The 25,936-nt window shown below is 37.0% G+C and overlaps 1 pseudogene; it reads right to left on the bottom strand.

Annotated features, from left to right (window-relative positions):
• Nucleotides 1–1,578: 1,578 nt before the first annotated feature.
• On the bottom strand, nucleotides 1,579–20,966 carry LOC145484355 (uncharacterized; annotated as a pseudogene).
• Between the last annotated feature and the right edge of the window lie 4,970 nt (nucleotides 20,967–25,936).

Raw genomic sequence — 25,936 nt, forward strand, 5'->3', positions numbered from 1 at the left:
TTTCGTAGATTTTCGGAGAGCAACTTTTCAAAATACATTAACCCATCCTACCTCTGTCATTCTTCTCAATATTAACATCATTCTGGCAAATTCTACATGTCCGACCTTTCAAAAAAATTCATAATATATTTTCGTAGCTATTGGTTATAGGAGAATTATGAAAAAAAAAAAAAAAACGTTGCTCAATTTTAACCAAGAATTATATTTTCCCATTTTGTACAGCGCGTCAGTGAGACAAAGCGTAGTATCTGAAGATGGTCCGATAAGGCATGAAAACTACACGGAGCTTCAAACGGTTAGCTCTGGAGAACTGCACAATCTCGGACATGGAAATAAAATATTTTGAAGGCCCTCGTTTTTCCATTAGAGCAGTCAGAGTTTATCGAATAATTCAACAAGTTATAATTAGAACGATCACTAGCTGTTTAGTGACGAGGGACTTAATGAGGAGATAGCATGAATGCGATATGCCTGAAAGCAGTTTGAGTAATTCGTATGTTAAAATTTCGAAGCCGTCTGTCGACTGTTTGACCATATTTAGGCCTGCTTTTAATGTAACATAAACTTAAAGACCCACGGAGATCAAAAAATACACTTTATAACTTTATATAATCCCTCCAGATATAAAAAAATAAATCAACCGAATAGCAATTGAACCAGATCTTAAGTCAAAGAGAAGAACGATAAATTTGAATGTAACTTCGCACTTAAACCGTCTGCCGTTACTCTTCAGTTGCTTTGCTGTATCGTGTGTTTTGACAATGATTTCGCAGGTATAACTATCAAATACATTTTAGAGAGAGAAATAGTAATATCAATAAAAATTATTCAAAAATAGTAGCCTGTTTGGTGAAAGTTATTTAACAGATTTTACAGAGCTCGGTAAGCTCGATGTTACCACATAAAAAGAAACGTAGATATTTGCTTACATATTTCATTTTCATTCAGATGTCAGAGTAGCATGGCAGCGCTAATATCTCTGAACAGAGAAAATAATGATGGCCCTCAACGAACAGTCTTAAAAACGTGGAAATTGTAGCATATTGAATTTGATTTCATTCTTCACTTGAATTCTTCTGTCTTGACGAGTGGCTAATTTAATTATAAAAAGAGAACTGAACTCGCCTACGTATACCTAAAATACTGAATTAATGCTCCCAACCCAAGAACAGCAAAGGATACACAGTAACAGCTTTTTGGGAAAAAGGGGGAAAAAATGCTCGCACAGGTCAAGACTACAAACTAACACCACATAACAGAAAATAGTCACAATCCTCCCTGCAAAGAGGGACATAATCCCCAAACCCCCCTTCCAGGGGTCGTAATCCCCGCAAGATAGGTCCTTATCCTATCCGAGTTAGGAAGCTTAAGGAGAGGTCGTAATCATCTCCAGCCAGGGATTCTTAATCCCTCAATGCTCTCCAAGGAGTCAAGATCCCCAATGAAAGAGATCCTTATCCTAAAATATGTTCGTCTAGTTGCTATAGTAACAATGTTATAACGCTGCACTGGGGCTCGGTACCCCAGAATAGAAGAAAAAAGTTCGCCTAAAGGGCAAAGGGGGACTTCTATGGGAGCACTTCACTCCAAACTCGTGTTTAATTGAAAGTTATAGAAACTTGAAACTAATTATGTTAGGAAATGTACATCAGATAACTGGAGTGTCCAAGTACAGTGGAACCCCACCTTACGGTCACCTTGTTAACACGATCGCCTCGTTATTACGGCCAGTCGTTTTTATCCAGGCGAAACGCCCGTACGTTTTCTTATAACAAAACCCCGGTATTCCGGAAGCCCCGTTAATACGGCTGCCCCAACGTCCACATTCTGAAATCCCAACCTGTATAATCCTTTATAATTTTACCCCGTTTATACGGCCACTCGAACCAGTTATGTTTATTTTCACTTGGTTAAAATTGTATTTACTGATTAGAGATTCAACTTTATGAAAAAATTAACGCTGCATTTGGAATGCTTGTTAAAGAATAGTTGTTTAGAAGAGCAATTGTGCTATATCTGTAAAGAAATCACTAAAAATTGACTAGTCATGAGATTTGACCCAAGCCCTTTAATAGTAGCAGGCTACAGTAGCAGGCTACAGTAGCAGGCTACAGTGGAAAAACTAAATTGAAGCACATGGCAAGGATGAACCAGCGGAATTACTATGGCAACGCTACGTGCATAAAAGCATCACTTGATTGGCCAAATGTGACATGAGACGCCGTTTGCACTTGAGCAAGAAACGACCTTTGAGAGAAACAGCCAAGCCCTGCCCAGATAGTCTGTCCCACAATGTGGTTGTCACATTAATTTTAATTCATAGTGCTATAAATTTGCTTGAACCCTATTTCCCGACAGTTTGCTCATGTACTTTGACAATTTAGGCTACCAATGTCAACATCCGAGTATCACACAAGTCGTTTTCACTTCATTCAGCTCGACATTCTCTTTCGGATTCGCTCTCTTACGATATTAAAACAGTCGAAAGTCCCATTTGGTGCCGGTGGTAATTACGTTAACTTGGATGTGCACAACACTGAAACAAAGAACGCAATGCTTCCATTAATATAGAGCGGTTTTCATTTGAGAGTCGAAAGTAATTAGACAATGCCTTTGGTTTTGGTTTTGGTTTTGGTTTGAGACTGGCTGGTCTAATTGGCAAGTAATTGGTTTGGTTTTGGTTTTACGACACTCAATTGAAAAGCACTCTGCTTCTACATCGCTATTTATAGGACATTTGACGGAAAAGCGATTTTTCTTGTCCGATGTCGACTTAGTGGACAAAAATGTGCCCCATGGCTGTGATTTCTCTGTTTCCATTGTCAGGGCGTACAGCAGCAGCGTTTCCACACGCGTTGGAATCGTCAGGATACCCTCCTGTACCAAACCCGATTCTGGAGTCACAAGTCCAACAGTCGTTTTGCTCGTTAGCAATAAAACCGATCCTTGCCTTGGAATTAGAATCCTTGAAACAACGAGCATTAAATCCTTCATATTACAATTTATCTGTAAGGAGGCCTGGCGACCAATCAGCGTCTTCCAAGTGTCCCGACCCAGTGAGGTGTTGCGATATTGTCCGTCAGCAATCAGCGAGTACAAAGACTCAGCTGCCTGGTTTATGACGAGAAAATTGATATTTTCCTCGCCGCGGATTTTCATTCCGAGACAAATCTTGGTGAATGGTGTGTCCCAGTAGGTCGTCAATTTGGTTTCTTGAGTGTCAAATACAGTCTCTCCTCCTGAAACATTAAATGTTTCCTTGTTGCTCCAAAGGTCTGAATCATAGTGAAATGTTTCCTGAGAGACAAAATGTCGACATACCATTATGTTACGTTAAAAATCTATCTATTTATCTAATTTAATATTTCCGCTGTGATCTCGCGGCATTCCCAGCTCTGAAAATTATGTACGTTATTCATCCGTTTTGTTTTAATCTTAATATCAAGAAAATCTTATGGGTTTTGCTAAAAAAAAAAAAAATACCCTCTTTATTTGTGATTACTATGACTTTTAATAACCTTTGAGCCGTCAATCTTCATGACAAGTGTCCGGTGTTCTTCTCTGCACACCCCAAGACCACAGTATGGGTTTCTTCTGTTGGTCCTGTGGAGTAAAAGTCCCACAATCTTACAACAGAATATAAAATTATCAACATTCTATATCTGGATGATTTATGCCACATATATGTGCAATTAACTCCGTGAAACGCACTTGTAATTTAAGAACAGGGTTTTTTGAATAATTCTTAGCTCTTGCTATTGCTAGGAGGGAGTAGTCAGTGTGCACAACTGACGCAATGTGATCAAGCTCAGACGACGAACGTCATAAAATAGCGAATGTTTCTTGCGATATGATCATTTGCATGTTCTGAAGAGTAAGGTTATGGGCGATCCTTTTGTCCAGCTCTCTTCTCTTCATGAAGAGTTCGGATCTCCAAGTCTTTTTAATTGTCTTTCTACTAATTGTATGACAACATAAGTGCACTTTTCTGCAATTAGCAGAGTTCCTATTTCTCTTTTTAATTTACGATGACGTTTGTTGTTCATTTCTCTTTTAATCACCTTTCCTTTCGTTGTAAGCCTTATTTACTGTATCTCGTTTTAGCTGGATTCTTCCTATCGTTTTAAATTTTGCTAAATATGGCTTATCTGTATGATTGTGAAACTACTTCAAACTAACAAAAAACGCTCTTTGATCGTTTCCACTCACAAGTTCTTCTCGTAAAGTTCCTTGCATTCTGGAACTAGATCAATAAAGAAGAGTGAGAACTTAGAAGGAAATCGACCGAACTGGCTCCTTCGCAGAGGCCTCTTTCGTGCTGCTTTGACTGTAGGCTGGTGGTTCGGAGGTTGTGAAGAGGGAAAAACGAAAGTGCGCGGGGAACACCGGCAAGGAAAAAGACAGAACAGAGGCTCCCGCCGTTTCCGTCCTCCAATCGTCCCCCGCGCGCCTTCCGGCTCTCAATTCAATTTCCCATAGGGAGCCTCTGCGAAGGAGAGAGGACCTAGCCTGTATTGGAGTGAAACAATACATATGGAAAGAAAGTATTTACACATATGCATTGGTGGAAACATGGCTTAATTTACTTGTTTTGTTATGTCGGTGAAGAATAAAGAAAGATTTCGTAATGAGACAATGATACTATGTTCGAGAAATTTTTATAATTTAAGATTGTGCGAACATGGAACAAAATTGGAAACATAACGTGAAAAAGCACACATTCTCATTATTTGAAATTTCTAATTTTCAAGGAATCATTTAGATTAAAGGGTAAAATTCACCATTTCGACCAAATCTTTTCTTTTTTCTTTTTATTTTTAAAGAACGTTTCACCTGCGCAAACTCGTCCATCGCCATAATATGGGGGTATGCAAGTGCATTTGTATGATCCCATAGCATTACCGCAGACAGCATTGACATTGCAGTCGTCTGTTCCTAAAGCACACTCGTCAGTATCTAAAAGGAAATATATGTGGAATTTTGTCCGATCGTTAGGTCAAGATGGTTGGATTTTGGCCATTTTTTTCCCAACGGTTATTGAACAAGGCACAGTCAAGGTTCATTTACAAGCAGAAAAAGAACGAATTCAACAACAAGCCTTCTAGGCCGAGAAACCTAACTTATTAACGGGAATATGCGATGCTAAAAAGAACGCCACATTCTTTTGGGAACAGAAGGTGATCACTATAGCATGCGAGATGACTCCTTCTTGCCCGCTCGGGTAACCATCCATTTACAGAGGAGGATAAAGGTTCATCTGGCCAGTTCGCAGAGCTATAATAAATATGTTTAACTCATGTCTTTCAGTTCCTATGAAAGATGTCATATAAAACGAACAATTTTCTCTGCTTCTGTTGAAAATTTGTTAAAGAAATACTGTCTGTCACGCGGTCTTTTGAGCCAGTTCTGATATGATCCATTTGATTTTGTTTAGACAACGACAAATATCAATAACTTGAATCTGAAAGCAATTTAGCTACGATGAAAAAAGAAATGTAACAATTCAGAAGATAAATTAGGAACCCTCTGGGGTGGAAGCGCGTGGTGGACAACACCTAACCTCCGATATAATTATTATTATTATTATTATTTTTAAATCATTTTTGAGGCAGATTTCATCTGTGGTGCTGAAACTTTCAGTAGCTGTTCATTCATCACGAAGCAAAGTAATGATATTGATATATGTATAACCTCAAGAACAACGAAACTACTCATTCTTCAGTTTATGCTATCTTTAGATCCCTAATATAGCAACTGCTTTGTTTTTACGCATCTCCCCGAAGAAAACTAGGAATCGATGAACTAAAAAAAAAAACTTCACATAAAAAATCAGATTTCGCTCCATGTTTGCCTCTTATTCATGATTGCAGAGAGGGAGTAAGTCTGAAAATACATTCACCAAGACAACGTCGTCCATCTCCAGAATATCCAGGTTTACAAGAGCAGTTATATGATCCCTTAGTATTATTACACTCAGCGTTAGCACTGCAGTCGTGAGTTGATTGAATACATTAGTCAATATCTAGCAATAGTAAAGATACAACGTTTAATGAAATAAATATGTCAAAATATGGGAATTCAAAGACTTTGTTCGCAAAATAATCTCTATAAATATTGATTTATTTACTGAGTGAACTATTGCTTGTTGATTTGATTCGCAAATATCACAAACTCCTTAAATCAAGCAATATTTCTGAAGAAATATAAACTATGTTTGCCATAGATGGTTTAGCTTTTTGAGAAATTCAGTGTTGTTTATTCAAAGTGTGGTACAGCATTATTCGATTAGGTTTGATAAGATACATGCTAGCGATGTTAATACTTTGAAACTGTTTCCTAAAAAAAGCACTTTCCTCTCCTATATTAGCTGTACGGAACATTTCACCTTCGCATAGCCTTCCGTCTCCAGAATATGCGGCTAAACAACTGCACAGGTATGATCCCTTGATGTTATTGCATGCGACGTCAGCACTGCAGTCGTGTGTTCCTGAGGAACACTCGTCAATATCTGAAAACATATATCCTTGCACATACATGCATGAATTTCCTTTTACAATGTATTTGTTTCAACACAGCTTTGTTTTTAGTGTCTCAGGACATTTCAACGACTCGCACAGTGCAGCACCGTACTGTAAAAAACATCTGACGAATCGCATCGTCTGACGCTATCCTGGTTACATCGTTGTTTCTAAGCAGTGAATATTTTGTCCGCTGAAAAATGAGTTATATTCTTTAGCAGACACTTCTTCTTGTTCAGGGACAACAATTTTTGTCGCGATGAAAACACTTTCTAATTCTAATTCTAATTTCTAATTCTGGAATCGGATGAAAGTTTAAGCTAGGCCAATGTATCCACTTTTTGGAGCTTACATGAGTAGTTAAAAAGTACAGTCGTACCTATGCCGCTGATATTTGTATTCAGCAAAATGTTTCATGATCGTTACTGTTGTTGTTGTTGCTTTTGTTTGTTTGTTTCAGAGGTTTTTTTTTTTTTTTTTTTTTTTTTTTAGACTTTGCTTTCACATTGGTGTACTGTTACCATTACATTACTTTTAATAAAATGACTGAGCTACTGCGCGCGCTCTCATTGGTCGACAGGTGTGTTTAGATGAGAGTATGTAAACACGGTTGTGGCGTTTTAGATTCGCGCGTATTTTTGAGAATTATTTTATATAGCGCACTGTTTCCGTGTTTACATAGCCTCATCTAAATACTCGGGGGGCTGGGAGAATTCTCGAATGTTATGCAAACCGGAGACTACGTGTCGGGTTTGCATAACTGTCTCAAATTCTCCCAATCCTCCTCGTGTTTAGATGAGGCTATGTGAACACGTAAAAAGTGCTCTGTTGCTTTAATCTTGAACGGAAATCTTGCGCCCAGGATAAACGATCTGTCACGAAGTAGAGAAAACACGATTTTTTACTATTATTATGTATCCGACAACTGTTTACCTTGGCAATTTCGTCCATCTCCAGAATATCCAGGCTTACAAGAACATTTGTAAGATCCATTAATATTTTTACACTCAGAATCAGGACTGCAATCGTGGGTTCCTGATTCACACTCGTCAATATCTGTGGAAAGGTGACATTTCATCAATCTGCAAGTCTAGAAGCTAGACGCTTGACAACAAGCAAAATCCCATTTTGTTGGAGATTTTATGGGAGGGCTCAATCAATGAACTGAAAATCTTGGTATAGCAACCCCATCCATACTCTCGTTTATGTGCCTCAACATGTTTTCAACTCTTTCCATCTACACATAAATAATGTTCCGGTATTCGAACGAAGGCCAACTATGCCATAATTATATTTTTACTGAACAAAGTTACCTCACCATTTTGGCAGTCCGGACCCTCAAATCCAGCTCGGCACAGACAGCGGTATCCTTTGTCTGTAAAACCAGTTTGACAGGTTGCTTCGTTCTTGCAGGGGTTATTGACGCAAGCGCTCTATTAAAGAAAACAAAAATGATTGAAGAAAAGTAGAATTGTCTCTTTTATTTTCATTCTAATGAAAATAATGATTTTCTGAGCAATATGAAACTTTTCTCGTAATTCTCTGACCACACTGAGAAGGCGAGAAAGAATTTAACCCTAGGAGACCATGACTTGATATCTTTGATTGCATTTTTTAAAAAGAATTTTCCAACTTCCGTAAAAGCTCTTACGACTGCTTTCTTTTGCCCAACGTAAAGCTCTGATCACTCACCCAATTTCTAAAAACATCACAGAAAATTTGATGTTGTTGAAAGCCAATTTCTCCTCGAATATTACACCAAAAGAGCCAAAAATTTCACCACTTACTAAGTTTCACAAGCTTTCTAAGCTGTTCTAGTAAAATCGTGTCTAGCATGATGCCTTCTATGCGCAAAATCGTATGTTAATGAGGAAAATGTAAACAATGACGTCTATTGAAGGGGCTTGAAACCTTACGTAATACAAAGTGCTTTATAAACTGACCCGGGAATTTCAGGTGAATGATTAACTAAACCCTGCGAAAAAAATAGCAATAGGCAACAAGCAAAGCTTCTTGCATGAACTGAAAAATGATAATTCTGAGAATAAACTTTCACAAAGGACTTTTTTCTCGACTCCATGCTTACAGCAAAAAAAAAAAAAAAAGGTTGTTAAAACACTATCCATTAACGCTGTAACACAATGTTGACAGATATGAGCCAACGTTTTCGTGACTCAAATGAAACCTTTCGTAGCGTCCGGTGACGTCGCCGTTAGCTGATGTACGCCCGAACGATTGTGATTAAAGCATTTCCCGACCAACAAATGAACGGACAGTGACCCGCCAAACCATACAAAGGTCTCTTAAATCACAGCTTTCCAAAAGTGTATTACATCTTTGGATTTAAATCAACAATAATGTTTTTTTTTTGTTTTTTTTTCAAACAAATAGATATTACCCAGTCCCTTAGTACTTCGGAACATGGCTAATTAATCTGGGTTACTTGAACTAACAGCTGCAAGCTGCCGTTAACTCTGATCAAGAAATTAACCAGAAGTTTTAAACAACCATTTGATTTGAGCTATTTGAGCTACCCGTTCCATTTTTAGCGCAACACTCGAAGTTACCTTACCTGTCCTAGAAATGTCAAACTCACGTACACAATTCACGGGTTAAAAGCTAATCCCACATGTATTTCACATCATTCGAGCAATCATTGTTACCTTAATTTCACGGTATACATAATCTGGGTTTTGCTCCAGGTCATTTTTGTTTCCTTCATGAGTAGCATTATTCAATTCACATCTGTGCCCCTCATTTTCACTCATCGTCTTCAAATTATAACTTTCACAGTTGTGCTCTATGTAACATAGCGCATCACAGAAATCTGTGATCATGACGTCATGAGCCCTGATCGCGTGATTCACGAGACGTTTGCCCTGGAATGTTTGTTCGGCTGTGAACTCTAGGTGACGACATTCGTCTGCAAAAAAAAGTGTTCTTGTTGATTATTACTTAACCTGTCTCTTTGGTCGGTTATAAATTCGTTTTCCACTGCGCACAAACGTGTACGATTCGTCAAAGTAGCGTTACGATCACTGCGATTTGTTGAAATGTTTATTATCATTACTCTTTTGCTTTTGCTTTTTGGTTGTTTTGTTTTTTGTTTGTTTGCATTTCCTTTTGTACATTAGGTTTGATTTTCTTGATTTTCTTGTTTTCTCTTGTTGTTAATATTAAGGTAATCCGCTGCCGTACGGGTGTTTATTTTGTTTGCGCGACAAGTTAATTTAAAAAAATGCGATGTAATCAACGCCTTCACCATTCGTGCCAATCGTACGAATCGTTAAAACGTTTGTGCATGCATGGCGTTGCACCGAATTATGTCAATGAGCCAACCTGAACCGATTTTGACCCAAAAATGATATTTTACGGATAGCTAGTGGATTCAACTTCGGCTTTTACTGTTTGTTCGAATGGCACAAATGCTGGACGAACTTTAAAGAATCGTACCGGATCGTATATTGCATCTCTATTTGAGAACGAGGAGAGGGGTTCATTGTTTATGGGAGATCGATCATGCCAAACAGTTCAACAGCGATTGGAGTTATGCGAGTTATGGTATTGTTAGGAGAGAAATATTCTCCTCTGAGAAACATGACGAATATTTAGTGTAGTTTCATTGCTACTTCTCTGATCTACTCCTGATAAATATGGTCTGGCATCTTTGAAGAAGTCATACAAACTTGGATATATATGAATAAAACTGTTTTGTTATTTTCCGTCTCCCAGATAGTGTCATCCGAAAATGAAAAATACAAATAATACTAAAAATGGCCATCACGATTGGGAACAGACAGGAAAAAATTTAAACCCTAGCAACCGACATGTCTTCCTTGAAAATTTAGTAGAAAACTAAAAAAAAAAGACAAGAATATGGAAAGGAGAAATTTACCTTCAGAACAGCTTTTCTTGGGTATCAGAAACCACAGCACGAGGAACTGAACGCAATGTTTAGAAAGTAAATACATCCTGCCAATACGAACTCAAGAGGTTAGATAAAAATATCACAATTCCATGGAAATCTCTTCCAAAGCTTTACAATACGAGTTTAAAATGAAAACAATTTTAGTTTTTTTTTTTAATCATTCTTGATGCTATTTTCAAAGATTAATTAATTTCTTTTTTAATGTCAATTTTGACCAATGGTTTTTTTCATGATTCACTCAACCATTCAAGTATTTGCGTTTTTGTCAGTATCTTTTGTCAACTATTGTCTTGAAAAGGCTGATAGGTGTGGTGTCCAAATACAACGTATGAGGTTACATTTGAATTGAGCTGTTTATGCCTACAGTTTAACGGCAATGCAGGTTTGATAAAAAAAAAAAAAAAAAAAAAAAGAAAGGGATGTATTTCGCTAGCCAGAGAGATATTTCATCGTTAACCAGTGGAATCTAATAACACTTACTTTGCCAACAAACAGCTGGCTTCAAGCAATGTGAACTGATACCCATTTACAACAAAGAAAAGCATCTGCGATGCCCTATCAGGTCAATAACCCCGCGGGATTGAAACTTTTACCTTTTCGAGTCTTTCAAATGAAATTTTCCTTTTCTCCCAAAGAAAAAGTCACAGCACAGGTAATCGATCACTAGGTTTTTAATGACATGGGACAAAGAGAAAGAGAAAATGAAGCGAAAGTATAAATGGGATGTGCCAGATAGCAGGTTAGCGAATTCGTCAGTTAACTATTGTGAAAGCACTTTGAAGACTGCGTCTGTGAGCTGTTTGAAAGTATTTGTATTAAACTTTAGAGATATTTCATTTTATAGTCCGACTCTAATATGCAAAATTGGAAGATGAAGAGAACTCAGGGCAGCTTGCGATGAGTAGTTTTGTTTTATTGATGTCCAGAAAAAGAAAACAACTGAAACAGAACTATTCAGCCAGCACGTTATACAAAAAAAGTCGTCTCACGACATCAGTCAAAAATAAAAACTACTGGAAAACATGGAGAAAAAAATGGGTATTTCAAATTATACATAATTATACCGTGTGATAATACATTATGATTTTACTGATACATTTATGTGGAGTATAATCAAAATCTAGACTAGACAAGATAACAAGGACTTTTATAGGTAACCATAAATAGAAAGTCAAACAGTAGTGCTACATATTTGAGGAGCAGTCCATAATTATTTTTCTACGATATACGTTAGTTAGCTTACTGAAAGACAAGACGAAGGGTAAGAGAGTTAGCCAAAGGAAATCCCTCTGACCCAGTTCTCTCGCGGTAAATAGTTACCACGCACGTTGCGTGGACATTCTCTTGGCGAATCAAAGCGCACGTAAAAGTCGTTTTAATAATAATAAAATATTTATATAGCGCCAATATCCTAAAAGTTCAAAAGCGCTTTACAGTTAGAAATATTAAAAACACTTAAGACAAATAAAGTAAAATAAAAAAAAATAAAAAAAAAAAAATGTCGCTAAAAAGTTATAAAAATACTTTCTTAAAAAGGAACGTTTTTAGTTTATGTTTAAAAAGGGACACTGAGGAGCTGTTCTTGATGTCAGACGGAAGAGTGTTCCAAAGTGTAGGAGCTGCTACAGAGAAAGATCTTGCGCCATATGTTTTCAAATTGAAGTGCGGAATGGAAAGAAGTTCTTTAGAAGATGAACGTAGCTGACGAGACGGAGTGTAAGGAGTGAGAAGATCACGAACGTATGAAGGTGCCAGATCGTTTAGGGCCTTGTACGTGATGGGTAGAATTTTAAAGATGATACGATAGTTAACAGGAAGCCAGTGGAGATTAAACAAAATAGGTGTGATGTGTTCGTGTTTTCTAGAGAGGGTGATGAGACGAGCAGCGGCATTCTGGACGTGCTGTAACTTTTTTAAAAGACAGTTTGGTAAGCCATAGAGTAGAGAATTACAGTTATCCAATTTTGAAGAAACAAACGTATGAACAAGTATTTCAGTGGTGGTCGATGACAGGTACTTCCTTATATTGCTGATATTACGGAGATGATAAAAAGATGATTTGCAAATACTTGCAATATGTTCATTAAAACGAAAATGATGGTCAAAAATGACACCGATGTTTCTTGCTTTCTGTGACGAGCAGATGGTTTCATCGACGACAGAGATTTCTCCTTGTATACCCATATCACGTGGTCTGCACAATCATAAACTGACACTTTTTGATGGATGCTTGAATGTTTCCAGAAGAATTGAAAATATTTCATGCAAATCAGCCTTCAGTGCTCTAAAAAATTGTTCTGTTATATCTACCGTACCCAAACGCGCAATTAGCCAATCAGAAGCCGTGACTACTGTCCTGACATCCCGCAATATCAAGCCACTGACTTAATATTTCTACGACATCGTGGTCACTTGGTCGAATTTGGGTACGATAAATACCTAATCGTTTCTTTTTCGGTGCGCTTCGGCGGTGTATGAGGTTCGTTTGATCTCGCCCTAGTATTTTGGCGAGACGTAGTGGAGACAAAATACACACCATGGTTCGACCAAAGTCTCCTGATGTGACGCCGAAGACTACCAAAATGGAACGGTAAGGTAAAAATATTTTTTGAGTCCGCGAAAGTATCTTTGTTGCTTCTGCTTGGTCTGTAAAAAAGTAGTCTCGTAATATTTATTATGGTCTCTGAGTAACCTTTGGGCCGTCAATCTTCATAACAAGTTTCCAGTGATCTTCCCCGCACGCACCAAGACCACAGTATGGGTTTCCCTCGTTAGTCCTATTGAGTAAAAATGGTCCCCTTAGTCTTGAAACAAAATATTAAATCATCATTCATTATCCCGATGCTTTGTACTTTATGTCGTGCTTTTGCACAATAAACTCCGTGAAGCGTGGCTGTGATTGGTTGAGAGCAGTTTCTTGTAATAATAATTAGTAGTTGCAAATGCATATGCATGTGCAAACCAGTGACATATATCCATCGAGCTCAGGTGACGAATATTTTAAGGAAGCACATTTTCATTCATGCTCATTTACATGCTCGCTAAAATACGGTTTAAGTAAAATCCTTTGATGGGCTCTTTTCCCTCAAAAGATCGGATCTCTAAACAGTTAGAACTTTTTAATTTTTTTTCCATTGACTTATAAGAAAAAATTATTTCATTCTTTTAACTTCCCTCTTTTGAGGTAACGTTTGGTCTAGCTACTTTTCCTTTATTTCAAAGCCTTGTTTACCGTCTCTTGTACAAGCTGACCTCATCCTTTCGTTCTAGATTTTATTAAAGTAAAAGCTCACCTGCCCTGATAGCCTACTTAAGCAAAATTGTTAAATTGAATGTTTCCACTCACAGATTCCTCTCGTAAAGTTTCTTACATTGCAAAACTAGATCAAGAAAGAAAAGTGACTGAAATTTAGCAAAGAATCGATCAAGACTGTGTTGGAGTCAGACAATCAAGATGGAGTCGAGACACCGATAAATTTACAGAACTTCGCCTCTTATAATACACCCTAAACAATAAACTAAAGATTTAGTGACGGGACAATGATACTGAAGATAAATTCCACTCTCGTGTTCAGCTGAATGATGCCTTGGAACAAATATAATCAATTTAGTGGGGATCAAACTAAATTGGAACCTTTAATTAATACGTGGAACAGCACGCAATTTATTTATTCTGAAATTCTTAATTTCAAGAAATTATTACTATTTAAGATAGGGGGAAACGTTAGGCTCAATAAAATTCTTTTTAGAATTCAGTTGCAATTCTGGTAATGGAATTACTTCAAGTAATATACTTGCACATGCATATAATATGCTTTTCAATAAAGCTCAAAGAAAAAGTCCGACAAGAGACAGAGTTTCTTCATTTATAAATCGTTCAGTTCCGATCGAGCGTTTGGATTCTTATCAATCTTTTCATTCGTGTTTTCAATTTGCTTATTTCGTTTCTTAATTTTAATCATAATTTGTTCCCTATTCGTTTTTTCTTTTCTTTCTTCCCTTTTCCTTTTTCACTTCTTTTGCGTGTTCAATCGTTGAAGGCACAGTAGTTTCCACCTGCGCAAAAGTATAGGGCCTCATACACAAACGCAGTGAGATGTCAAAACTGTTTCCTTGTGCTTCTTTCTCTTCTACTTATGCGAAATTTTAAACCAGCCTTAAACATATTAATCAGAAACGAGAGACTAAGATCCTATTTCTTATCAGGAACAATGTTATCTTTTCACTGTAAAGAATACTTCACCTTGGCAAACCCGTCCATCTCCATAATGTGGAGGTATGGAAGTGCACATGTATGAACCCATGGCATTATCGCAGACAGCACTGACACTGCAGTCGTCTATTCCAGAAACACACTCGTCAATATCTAAAAACAAGATATATGAGATATTGACAAAGCGTGCAGTTAAGATGCTGGATATTGGCCAAGTTGGCTATAAACACGCTAAAAGAGTACGAGACCAAAATCAAGCAATCTTGGCCGAACAAGCTTGGTTAATAACGTGACCTTAGTTTTCAAAAGATGAGTCCTTTTGTATTAAATTTGGGAAATCTATTAAGGCAAGCTTGAAAACATCACGAATGGCGCAAAAGTTGGATATTAGGCCTTTATGCGCATAAAGGTATTATTATTTCAATTTTTTCCCTCTAAAACAGCAGGTAGCTATAGTCCCGAGCGGGCAAGATAGTCCCATCTTCCCTGCTCTGGCCGGTAGCCAATCACGGAGTAGAATTCTGTTCAATATGCCCGTCGCGCTAGGTTAACGATAAATATATTTTATGTACCAACGTTATCAATTTAAACGGTATGAAAGTTCCAATGAACGATTTCGTGTAAAATAAAATTGCAATTTACCCTGTTGGTGTTGAAAATTGGTCAAAAAAGAGAAAAGTCTTAAAGCCTTTTGAGTTTCAGTAATTTAAGTAACTCGAAACTGTTTCGATAGCAACAGGGATCAGTAACATGAATCTTAAAGCAATGTAGTTATGATGAAAAGAATGATATATGATATTCCATGGTAATAAAATTATTAAACGCTGACCGTACAAGGGGCGAGGGAGGGGAAGATGGCAACCTCCCTTCCCCCTCCCCCGAGATTTATTTGAATTTCGAAATTGAAGTTGCGATGCCGAGACATTGAGAAGCCTTACGTTCATCCCTCGCAGAGGTTTTAATGTGTCAACTGTCTCTTGACGTTATTTGGCATTGCCTTAGCAAATTTTGACATGTTGCTTTGATAATCAAGATAACTAGCTCTCACTGACAGTGTATAACCTTCTCGCTAGCAATATTTCGCAAAAATTATAAAGTATAATTATATATAATTGACTAGCTTGAGAATTTCAATATTCCTCAAAAGAAACATTGTTCGGATAGTGTTAATCAGATAAAGTTTACTTAACGATGAAGATATTTGAATTAGACTTCTTTCTCTCTAAGAATAAAATTTGCATTCTGATTTTATCTTATTCGTATAGAACATTTCACCTTCGCAAACCCGCCCATCTCCAGAATATCCAGGCAAACAAATGCACAGGTATGATCCCTCGGTATTATTACACACAGCGTCAGCACTGTAGCCATGTGTCCCTAAGGAACACTCGTCAACATTTGAAAAAAGAATATTTATTGGTCTTTTGTGGTAGGACGGCTAAGCCATGCGACTTAGTTTGTAGTACCTTACGATATTTCCACCACTTGCACTGAACTTAGTTTGGCTAAATATAAGGGTTGTTTACCTTATCATGACGTGGAGGACCGGTTGCTCAAAGGTTTCTGCAGATGGTAAGCCAAAATCCCTGGTGGCAAGTTCCATCCGGATAGGCCATTTACCACTTACTTAACAACCCCCAATTTATCGAAAGAGACTATAGTCACTATTGGACGAGTTCGCCCAGATCATGATTCTAAAATGGCGGCTAGAACTGGTGTAGAATTGCAAATGGTAATCATTTTCCGTTCGGCTATTTCGGTTGGAAATTTTGAACTACACCGGTTGTCTTGTCCGAAACCTTTGAGAATTTTGGAGTAAATGGTAAACAACCTAGAATGTCTCACGAACTGTAACGTGTTATAAAAGTCACGCAGGACATATTGGTATTTTCAAACATTGAGACTTTTCTCCTATAGAAAAGAGTTCTTTCCTTAAGCAAGCATTTCTTATTCTTTGGAAACGCCAATATGACTGCTGTGAACACGCGCTATTTATCTCTAAAAATTCTCAATCTGATTCGTTTTTAGCACTTTTTGGACAACGTCTTAGTACCTGACGACAGTTAGTTCTGTCTGTCTAACTTGGTTGTATAAATAATTATTATTAACACTCAACTGTTGTCTGTTTTTTTTTTTTTTTTTCTTTTTTTAACCAAACTGTAAATGACCGTTGCTGTCCTTGTTTGCTGTTCAATTGTTCAGAAATAGAAGAAAAATAGGGGTCAAAACTTTCGTCTTTGAAATAAGGCGTACGGAAAAACTTTAAAAATTAGAAAAAGATTGCGTTCGAAACTCAAGCAAGTTTGTTTTAAAAGGTTTTATTGGTAAACAATATAAAAGATGAATCGCTTATTTTCTCATATTTTGTGTTAGAGGATCTGCAGTGTTAAGAATTCTAACCTTGACCCTTAAAGATACAGCTAGACCATAGGTAATAGAGGCAATAATAATGAATCCTGGCAAATTTCTTTGTACTGCCGGCCATTTTGGGGGTTGACCTTGCACAAATTCTCGCAAAGTACAAAAGGACGTTACATGTGTTCATACAACTAAACAGTAGAACCATTTCGATTACTTCATGCATGCATAGTCTATGAGCAGAGAACAAAAGATGTGTACGATAAGCACCTTCCAACAGAAATCGTAGCCCGTTTGCTTGCTTCTTTGATGTTAACCTTCTATCTATTACCTATGGCTAAACGAAGAGCTCATAAGATAGCAATTTGAAGATGCCTAGGGAAAAAATTTTAAATTTTACGACTTTTTATTTGCTTTAAAAAACAGGTAAGGAAACGATAACAAAGTGATCTAGCTATGAAAGAAAAATAGGGGTCTCCGAACGTCCAAGATCGATAGACGTGGCCTTTAGGACTGTAACTATTGTTCATCTTATTAGTTAGCGTGTGCACCCTCGACGAGTGGCGTAGCGTGTAAATTGCATGCACAGTAAGCATGGGCTCAATCAGTAAGTGCAAACGTATTTTTTAAGACGAGTAAAGATAGTGATAGTTGTTCAACATTTTGTTCAAAATCAACTCACCTTGGCAATTTCCTACATCTCCAGAAGTTTCAGGTTTACAAGAACAGTTGAACGATCCCTCGACATTATGGCAGGCAGCGTCAGCACTGCAGTTGTGAATTCCTGTTGCGCACTCGTCAATGTCTGTAAAAACATGGCATCCTTAAAAATAGCTTACATCAATCTGTCCGTCACATACTCGTGAATGAGAAGATTTTAGTTAAGATGTTGTTCCGAATAATTAATTGAATGTTGTGTTTACTGGTTACAGCCAAAACCCGTGATGACATTTAGTTAATTTTCGGGAAGTGGCGTTGCTTCGATGTGACAGTGTTATAACCTATTTTGAAATGGCTGTGATTTTCGGGATGGTCGGCATAGTGTATTTCGAGTAGTTTTATTTGTTTGTTAATATACAGAATATCTTTTATACCTCTCTACACGAAGTTTGGAAATGTGTAATCGAATATCGTCTAAGTTTACTGAATCGTGAACTGAATAATAGGGACAGAAATAAAGAAACCATCTTTCGATTTGTTATGAGAAACTTTTAATAAATCAAACGTCTCAGAGAGTTTGGAAAGAGGATGTTTCGATCTAGCATATTTCTAGGAGCAGAGAAGAGGACTGATGTCGTCGTCGTTGTTGTTATTGTTGTTGTTAAAGTTGCTGTTGTTTTGTTACTTTAGAGAATGGCTGTTTTTCTGTTTGTGGGAGAGGAAAACTCATTAATCCATAACTTTATCCCTTACATGATAAAGAAACAAAGGCCCATTTGGTGACTTCTGTAATGAAGTTTTGTCACTTTCCCCGCTCTCTTGATGGACGGAAAGATTTCATTAAGCATGCCGTATTTCCAGTAAAAGCGTCAACAATATTGAACAGTTTAGAGACAGGTATACATGTATAAGGGTTCGGAATGGGCTTAACTGGTGCCTGTGAATTGGTCACAACCGCATTTGTCAGAAGAGAATTAACGCATTTTTAACTGACAGCTGAGATCCAGGAGCTGCAACATAGACTGATAACTTAGAATACGGGTGGAACTATAATGGGCAGTTGAAAATGGTCGGAAAATGTAACTGATAAATTAGATAACACCAACCTCATCCATATCCTAGTCTGGCGTCTTTTTTTTTCTGTTATGTCTGTTACATTTCACGAAAAAGATCTCTAAAATTTTCGTCATTTGCCCCTAATTCTTCGGAAGGGCTCTGGGTTCGAGCGGCAGCGGTTTCTGCCAATCTAATAGGCACCTTAAGCAACAGACGTCGCCGGCCTGACGACGGCAAACGGAAACGTGACATTTCTTTCGAGACGTCACTGCGCATGTACAATACGTTGTGACCTGACGTTGCCCTGAGGTCGAGAACGTGAGAACGTGGAGTTTCACGTCGCGACGAAAACGTGAGTACTTAATCTTTTGTTTTGATCCCCTTTAGCTTACTTTTATGCTATTTTGGTGCCGAACCAAGGTAAAGTTGCATAATGATTGCCTTTATGCTTAAAACAATGTTCTGGAAGTATTCCTGGACTCATTTTTTCTTAACCGAAAAATTGTTTTTGGCATGTCAAACTAGCCTTCAGCGAAGAGGTTGCTTTCATCCAACGTAATGCCGCTCAGTATAATTAGTTTTTTCAGATTTTCTCAACGTGTAATCGGTAGATTGCTATAGCTTGAAATAACATTGATTTTATTTTTGCAATCCCCTCGTCTTGGTATTTCGTTTAACGTAGAGGCTTTTTTAATCGACTCGATGAATTTTGTATTCAAACTGTGTGCACATGTACATTTTTAATGTTTACAAGAGCTGGCAAACTTCGCGCTACCAAATTGTCTCGCCTGGATTTTATTTCTTGTAAATACAAGATTATTGCATCCTTTGTAGAATGCTGTTTACGATTCTTTACCAAAAGAGCTGGTGAAACTCCTGTATTTGAGCGGCCGATAAGTGTGTCGAATGAAAAACGCAGTGAGCCGAGATTTTGTTCAAAATCTGTGTGTGTAATCTTGGCAGACTAAAAATACACCTGATTTTTTTTTCTCAATGAGCAGTGATCCAAACTTTGGTTAGAAATCGCAATTAATTGCTTTAGCAATACACGTTTTACAAGTAAAATAATTTTTGTTCTTTACGTTTGACATTTCAAAGCAGGCAAAGTTTATAAACTTAAATTGTTTCGTTATTTTTTGCAATGATTTTACATCTATTAGTAAAACATGAATAGTATAAGGTTTAATTCCATCGAGTTATTTTTCAACTATAGTTTATCTTCAACTCGTAGACGGAGTGGACAAAACAAAAAGATGTGATGCTAGCCCGAGAAATCCTTCTTTAAGGATGGTAACTTGCTGTCGCGACCGCAACCTGAAGCCGTTCTAGTCCCAGTTTCTTATCGGTCGTCACGTCACCGTCGTCAACGAAAACGTCTGTTGCTTAAGGTGCCTAATATATTTTACTGAACGACGTGTCGTTACCATATTGGCAGTCAGGACCCTGGAACCCAGTAGTACACAAACAGCGATATCCTTTGTCTGTAAAACCGGTTTGACAGGTGGCTTTGTTCTTCTCAGGGGTTACTGACACAAGGGCTCTATTAATAACAAAAAGAAAACAAAAATAAGAAAATTACCACCTTTATCATTTATTTCAATGAAAATCGTCACGAAGAAAAAGAAGAAAAAGAAGAAGAAGAAGAAGAAGAAGACGAACAAGAAGAAGAAGAAGAAGAAGAGTAGTAAAGGATGTTGTTATTGTCACTGAAGACCTAGGTTTGCAGCGTAGGCAAAACTGGTAGCTTTTGAGTAATTTGTCTTGATATCTCTATTACATTTTAGTCCAAAAAAAAAATGACTGACTACGGCCTAGAGGAAGTAAAAAGTCTTGTAAGACATAAGCAACCACTCTTTTTTCATGCTTTTATATTTTGAACAATCATTGTTACCTTTGTTCCACGGTATATGTAATCTGGGTTTTCCTCAAGGTCGTTTTCGTTTCCTTCATGAGTAGCATTATTCAGTTCACATCTGTGTCCTTCAGGTTCACTCCTCTTCATCAAATTATAACTTGCACAGTTGTGCTCCATGTAACAAAGCGAATCACAGAAATCTGTCATCAAGGGATCATGAACCCGTATCACGTGATTCATGAGACATTTGCCATGGAATACTTGTTCGGATTTAAATTCCAAGTGACGACATTGATCTGAAAGTGAGTTGTTCTTGATAATGTCTTTGTTTTTATGATTTCTTAATGGGCTGCCACAGTGGTGGACAAGAACTTCACAGAATCACAAAACCCACAACATAAAAACAACGTAAAACACAATTACAACACCCACAGCAGTTTACAACTTACACAGTCACAAAACGCAAAGAAAAAACAAACACAAAACCCACCTCATAAACACAAAACATGAAAAAGAACCGCAGAAAACACACAATACATTGCACAACCCAGATCACTAACACAAAGCGCACAGGACTAACACAAAGCTTAAATTCTTTGCTGTTTTGCTGTTTTTCGTTTGTTTTCTGTTTTCGGTTGTTGTTTTTATTGTTCCTGGGATGTCGCAGGGCCTCTCCCTTGACAACGCCTGTGAGGGACCAGGTTTGTTGTCCTGCGCCCCTCTGTACCACCCTCCCCTAGTGTGGGTCAAGTGATGCTCGGATGCCATGTACTCTTCGCGGTCAAAACGTTTGTTCTGTTTGTTCGCGTTCATTCTCGTTGTTAAACAACAGGCCTAAAGATGCCCCTAAAAATATATAAGCCATTGGTTTTGGTCACCTGTTTTTATTACTTTCTTGTGCACAACAACTTAACAACAATTTATTTTGTACCTCGTAAGAAAAAACATTATTTATACCATGACGACGAAAGAAAAGGAAATTAGGCGTCTGTTTAATTTTAATGCAAGCTTCCTATTTTGTAAATTTAGCTGTACCGAGGAATGAACGAGTCGAAGTAACAGATGAAAACCTTTCACTGCCCAAATTTTGTTTTGTAACTTTGTTCAAAAGAACTTTTCTTGACCCTTGTTGAGTGGCAAGATTTAAATGCTTGAACTGAAAATTTTCAGTTGTCTTTCAATTGGTGCGTAGATCGAGAATCGACTCTTGTTCCAAGCTACAGCCCTTTCGGGTGCTATCTGTTGGCTTTTACAATAAACTAGTTGGTGTCATGTTGTCTCATTTTATGTTCCACTGCTAGAATACATCATGGATATATACATTCTAAACACCGAGGGTGTCTTACTGTTTTTTTTTTTTGTTTTTGTTTTTGTTTTGTCTTTTTTCACATTTTTATTTTTTACTGCAGCTTTGGTTAAATATTTCTTTCTCCACTAAAAAAGAAATTGGCGAAACAGTGTACCATTTTTATAGTTGACATTGCGATAGGTTCTGTGAAATGATCTGCTTTAAATTTTGCGTTAGATTTGTGAGTTTTGTAATTCTGTTTTGTTCTTGTGTGTCACCGTAGGTTGAATATAAGAGGTCTTAAAAAAACTGTACAGCTCGTTATTCAGTTTCACATGTACTAGCGATGTAAAATATCTCTAGTACATCTTGACGATACAAAATGTAACAACAGAGCTCGGCCATAGATAGGTAAAATGCGGAGATTATAATACAGCTGAGAATAGACTTGGGATCTTGTGATGTGTGCATATGATCACCAGTGGAGCATCAGCCGTTTTGTTTTACCTAACGCAGTGAGGTGAGTTAAGAAATTAACAAAACAAACACGAAAAATTCAAATAGTAAATCATTAAATATCACTCCTCACGCAGATTATTGAGTTGCCGAAGATACTCGAAGAAACCATATCATGCGCAAATAAACCAAAAGTTAGTTCTTGGCAAAAATGTGTACATAAAAATGTTAGATAATTTTCAAATGATTTTTCCAGTTTGCTCCAATGTTCTCACCTCCAGGGGAATATTTACAGACGCTACGTAATAAGTTTAAAAGCAATCTGCTATTTCGTATATGTTGTCTGTAGAGTGAAATTAATGGTTTCGTGCTGAATCCCGCTATTTCGAACAATGGAGAAAAATTAACTTGGCAAAGGTATTAACAGAATACCTTTCCTTTTCTTCATTTTTGACGCCAATAACTTACCCCAATAAGGTTCTAGCAGTTTCGTGTCCCACTTTTCTTTGCCCCCAAAAAACACAATTGATCTTCTTACTACAACATGCTGCAATTTGATTCACTTTCTCCAGCGGTACAGTTGGCTAAAGTGTGAATAATAACTATACTATTTTTATTTATTTATTTATTTATTTATTTATTCATTTTTTTGACATTTAGTAAACCTATGACACTATTATCATCTCATGCAAAGAAAAATGCTGGTAACCGACATTGAGGGATAAACCTCTAACCTAGATCAGAAAACACCTGTTTCTGTTTTTTGTTTTGCTTTGTTTTGTTTCTTTTTTTCTTACCCCTTATACCTTCCATTTCGTTTCCCCTTTTGTTTTAATACCTGCAGGAAGAGAAAACTTATCTTATTTTTTTGGCTTTCTCGAAAAAAGAGGGCAGAATACTGATTGGTATTTTTTTCTAAAGTAATCGATTTCGTTCATGTAATCTTGAAGGATAAAAAAAGGCTTCCACTGAATTTACGCTAAAATAAAATAGCATAATTCATTTCTCAGAATAAGGATAATGGCGCTCAGAGATAGAAAACTAACGATAAAAACTAATGACCTGAAATTAGCATATATATGAAAAAAAAAGTCAGAACACGGCAGTGTTGAAAGCGGTGCAAAGCGATGAGAGATGTAAGCACTAAGCGTTACGAAAAGACGAAGTGACAATATTACCACTTTTATTTCGCAACGCCTAGTGCTTACATATTTTATCACGTTGCCCCTCTTTCAACACTCCTATATGTTGGAAAGTTGTTCTTCTTTTATCGCTAGCTTTTTTTTTTTTTTCCTTCTTAATAAAAGCAAACAAGCAAATAAACTTGTTGATTTCTTTGCTTTTCGTCTTTTGTTTGTTGCCATATTATAGTTGACATTTAAATGTCCGCCGGCCGTTTTCGTCATTCCTTAAATTTCTTACTTTTAATTAACAATATAGGAAGCAAGTAATACGCAGCGGGAGAATATTTTTTTGGCAGGAAATACCTCGATTACGCGGTTAAGAATTTGAATCTTGATTTACAGTAGTCGAAAATTACAAAATTGGCATAAAGATAACTTAGGGTCGTCAATAAAAAAAGGCAAATGTCAAATCTTTTTATTACGATTATTTTTCATAGCGTTCTTCGGAGATAAAATTGCTAATTGAAAACGATGTATTTTAACATCTGCTTTAGCCACACATCCAGTGTACTTTAAATTAGGCCCATTCATTAGTCGAAGCTAGTTTTGAAAGGTTCTAATCTGTTTAAGCGATTGATATAGTTATGCTCCGCCAAAAAGATCGCCTTTGAAATTTAATCTGAACGCAGGACTGATATAAAGAATATTCGTTTCAAGTTAGGTCAAATTGTAATGTCATCCAGAATATATTGCAAAATATAATAAAACTCTGTTTTCTTTTGAATCGAAGTCATTCGGGGATTTCTTTGGAAAATAAGGTTACAAATCAAACCTCCCCTCACGAACGATGCTGTCTTTTAAAGAATAGTTGGAAAACAGACAATAAAGAACAGGAACGTTTGTAAGTAATGACAATTGATAATAATAACACAATGTTTTGGCAAAGATGGTTTGTCCAAGTGATGAAAATAGATGGTTAAAAAATAATAATAAAGGAACGGAAACTGACCTCCGGTAGAGCCGCTGACCTCGGGTATTAGAAAAGGCATCAAATAAGACATCCAAGAGATGACAAGGGAATGCATGCTAACCCATATAGATCTCGTGAGGGTAGAGTTGGCTACTAAACAACCCCCTTTAATAGAGTTGTTTGTGAACTAGCTGAAAGTAATGACGTTGTTTGTTTGACCTTAAGTTTTGGCGTCATTTTGGACCAATAGGCTTTCGACTCGCGCAGTCCATTAATCAATCACTCATTGCGAAATTTGTTTCTTGTTGAGAAACTGCAGATCGATTGTCTTGAACAAGCCTATCATTTTAGCATTTTCAAATTAATCTAAAAATCAGTCTCCTGTTCCTAGCCAAACTCGACAAATTGCATACGTAGGTGGTTCATTTAGCCATTTATCATGATAATTAACAAATCACCCTCAGTTTAAAGTGGAAGAAGCCAGTTTGAGACTTCAGCTGCACAACCCCTCTGATCTACTCCTCTGATCTAACCCCCCCCCCCCCCCGCCCCCTCTTCCACCACATGAAGTCAGCGCAACTGTCCTTGTACTTTTTCACTTTCAACTTCAACTGACTTCGGTACATTTCTCGCATGAATAACACTGACATTTGTTCGACTTGATATTGTTCGATGTCTTGCCCAAGTTTAAGCTTCTTCAATCCGAAATTTGCCGAAAAAAGCGATGCTGAAAACTAAAACCAACAGCCTTTCAAATGCCAGCTTTTTTTTGATCAAAACTAATCAATAGTTCGACATTTCGGTTGCAAACTTAGCGACCAAAGGAATTCGAACCATGATGTCAAGCCCAACTTTGTTCGCGTTGCTCTTCTTTTCATTTTTAATCCTCAGATCAAACGAGCTTCTCATTTTTTTTAATTTCACAAAATGACGCTCGATAGGACAAAAAATAAACACTATATGCATTACTCGATTAACTTTTCTTTTACCGTGTCTCAATACAGTTTTTCTGAAACATACCATACTTTTTTATCAGCTTTTTAATAATCTCCGTCCAATCCGATCGATATGAAAATTGCACCCGTGTTTGAAAATGAAATTTGATAATCTATATTTTCATGGGAGCGATAAACAAAAAAGAAATCAAAATAGGTAAATATGAATTTTACGTGAACTAGCACAAAACTACAAACTATATGAGAAGTTAAGGAGTTTATAGTGCCTATGAAGTAAAAAATAATCACTGCTTATTTAAAAAGCTTTTCAAAAAAAGAGATATTTACGTTTTTGTATTATGGAAATCAGTTTATAGTGCCTATGAAGTAAAAAATAATCACTGCTTATTTAAAAAGCTTTTCAAAAAAAGAGATATTTACGTTTTTGTATTATGGAAATCAGGAAAGTGATTACGTAACAAGTAGTTCCAGTAAGACAGTAAAGACTTAATGAAGACCATCTCTAGAAATAATGGCGCGGTATTCTTCAAATGTGGCACAAGAAATATACAGAA

The sequence above is a fragment of the Orbicella franksi genome, chromosome 4 (assembly GCF_964199315.1).
Source record: "Orbicella franksi chromosome 4, jaOrbFran1.1, whole genome shotgun sequence".
In the NCBI taxonomy this organism is placed as follows: Eukaryota; Metazoa; Cnidaria; class Anthozoa; order Scleractinia; family Merulinidae; genus Orbicella; species Orbicella franksi.